The sequence below is a fragment of the Gossypium hirsutum genome, chromosome D02, assembly GCF_007990345.1.
Source record: "Gossypium hirsutum isolate 1008001.06 chromosome D02, Gossypium_hirsutum_v2.1, whole genome shotgun sequence".
In the NCBI taxonomy this organism is placed as follows: domain Eukaryota; kingdom Viridiplantae; phylum Streptophyta; class Magnoliopsida; order Malvales; family Malvaceae; genus Gossypium; species Gossypium hirsutum.
The window spans coordinates 10,530,541-10,533,289 of record NC_053438.1 but is presented as its reverse complement, the minus strand read 5'-3'; the positions used below and the strand labels follow the sequence as shown (position 1 = coordinate 10,533,289).

General features: G+C 37.8%; 1 non-coding gene across 1 annotated transcript; it reads right to left on the bottom strand.

Annotated features, from left to right (window-relative positions):
* Positions 1-854: 854 nt before the first annotated feature.
* On the bottom strand, positions 855-961 carry LOC121215180 (small nucleolar RNA R71). The gene has a single exon (XR_005910909.1). It is a non-coding gene; the product is annotated as a small nucleolar RNA R71 (small nucleolar RNA).
* Between the last annotated feature and the right edge of the window lie 1,788 nt (positions 962-2,749).

Sequence of the window (2,749 nt, the reverse complement as noted above, 5' to 3'; positions counted from 1 at the left end):
TTATTATGTATGCTAGTTATTGCTCAATAATCTCTTCCTTTGGGTTCGATCCTTGGAATACTTCAGTGTTTTATTGTAACATTATAAATATTACAACTGACCTGTATGCTTGTAGTAAAACCAAGATTTAAAAATTATTAAATAAATTCAGTGTTTTAATGTGCACGTGTACAGTTAGTCAAGTTGTTGGCGCCGTTGCTCGAGAAGATGGTGTAAGATTAAGTAATTTTTAGTGTACACTTTTAGTTAGAGATAAGTAGCCAAAGTAGGATTTATAGATACGGCCTTATTTTCTATTATTTTTATTTTGTTTTCAAATTTAATTTTCTTCAATCTCTCGTGCTTGTAAGAACATTGTATGACTCGAACCAGTAATAGTGTATTACCGTTTGAGCCGGAACTGGAACGTATCATCACACACGTAAGAAGGGCACAACATCCAAGAGACATACCCTTTCCACTGAGAGAGAAACCTTTTGAAAATCCTCAAGAAGAAATTCGACAACCACCACAACCACTCATGGAGCAAAGAACTTTATGCGACTATGCGATGCCAAACCTAGATGTTGTTTGAGGTAGCACTAATCGCTCGATGATTAATGCTAACAACTTTGAAATTAAATTGGCGCTAATCCAAATGATAAAATCAAACCTTCAACTTTGAGGGTTAATGAATGATGATCAGAATAAACACTTTAAACGGTTTCTAACCATTTGTGATACTTTCAAGTATAATGGGGTATCCGATAATGCTATTCATCTTCGATTATTCGCAGCCAATAGATTCAATCAACACTAGGGATGAGCTAGCAAGCAAATTTTTGGTAAAATATTTCCCACCAAGCAAGACCATGAAACTTCGGATGGACATTACGAATTTTTGACAACTGGAAGAAGAGTCATTATATGAGGCTTGAGAACGCTTCAAATTGATGTTGTGCAAGTGTCCGTACCAAGGCTTACAAGATTGACTGCAACTTCAAATCTTCTACAATGGACTTGATAGGAATTTACACTCTAGCCTTGATGGACCATCCGTCGGAGCCTTCATGTTAAAAACCTATGCCAAGACCTGTTAACTCATTGAAGATGTGATAATAAACTCTTATATGTGGTCGGCTGAGCGGTTCACATATTGAGCTAAATAAGCGGCAACAAACGCTGTTAGTGGCAAGGATAAGTATCAAAAAATCCTCGAAAGGTTAAACCAATTGAAGATGAGCGCGACTAAGGTGCAAGTCCAAAACTAGCCCAATCTAACTAATTTTATTGTAGGACACGATGAGGAGAGCAACTATATGGAGGTGAATTATGTATAGAGTATATAACCGTTACTTCAACACTTATAACCCCGAGTAGCGTGAATATCCTAACCTTAGGTGGGGAAAGAACCAAGTAGGACCGTAATATCAAGGGAACCAAAACACTAATCCTCTAAATCCTAACACACCATTCCATCCTCCATTACTTTTTAGAGCACCCCAAGACCAAGAAAGGAAACCAACCTATAGTAGTGACCCATTATCAATTAGGGTGAGTAAGGTAAAGAAAGGTTTGCATTTAGTGTAAGCCGATGTGCGCCAGATCAGTAGCCAATTGGACCAAGTTTTGTAACTGTTACAAAATAATTTAGTATCTAGCATACCCAATAATACCGAACCTATTCCGAAGAGAAAAGGAAAAGAGCATGCCAATGCAATCACTCTTAGATATAAGGCTGTAGTTAAGGAACCTATCTGACCAAATTGTGGGGAGAAGGAAGTGAGTGAGAAGTACGATAGCATCTGCACTTCTAGTGCTGGAGACGGGGTGCTCGAGACGAAAAAACCTTATAGTGTACCCACACAAGTCAAAATCGAAGATAGAATCATTCCACCACCACCACCTACCCTAAGGCCCATACCCTTTTCGAGCCGCTTAGAGGAGAGAAAGAAGAAGGATGATGAGGAGTTCACAGACTTCCTCAAGATGTTTAAAGCCTTGAACATGAACTTCCTCTTATTTGAAATCCTTGAGAAAATGCCTAAAAATGTCAAGTTCCTTAGGGAAGTTATGTTTCATCGAAGGAAAATAGGGAGAAAAGAGTAAATTACACTTAACAAAAAATAAAGTACGACGGTGTCTAGAAGAGTTTCGCCCAAACTAAAGGATCCCGATAGCTTTACCATTCCCATTGAAATAGGTGGAGTGAGTTTCAGGAAAACCCTACGTGACCTCGATGCCAGTATCAACCCCATGCCATTGTCTATTTATAGGAGGTTAAGTTTGGGGGAGCTTAAGGAAATGTAAGTAACCTTGCTATTAGTCGACCAATTATTAGTACGTTTGAACAAAAGTAACCTCATGATATCATTAATATGTCAGAACTCACAATAACAATTTTTAAAATTAACCAAAATTCCCATATTTTCCCATAATAATCATATTCATACACATATATATATTTACGCCTATGTATTATAACATAATTTTTAGATTTGTATGCACATGAATTAAATGATGCCATACAGTTCCGAGTTTAAATAGAATAAATCCTACCCCGTCGCCACACACCATAATAAGAGTTCCCTAGAACTCCCTTCTTCAACACATCGATATGTGGATAAACAACTTCTGGTTCACAAATAATAACTGCCATTAAGTTGTGGGCATACAACAAGTCCCCGTAGTTAGAATCCGTCTTTGGTTGTGGGTTCACAGCAAAAGTCCTGCAGATGGGACCTATTTTTTGGCTGTAGATTTTACAGCA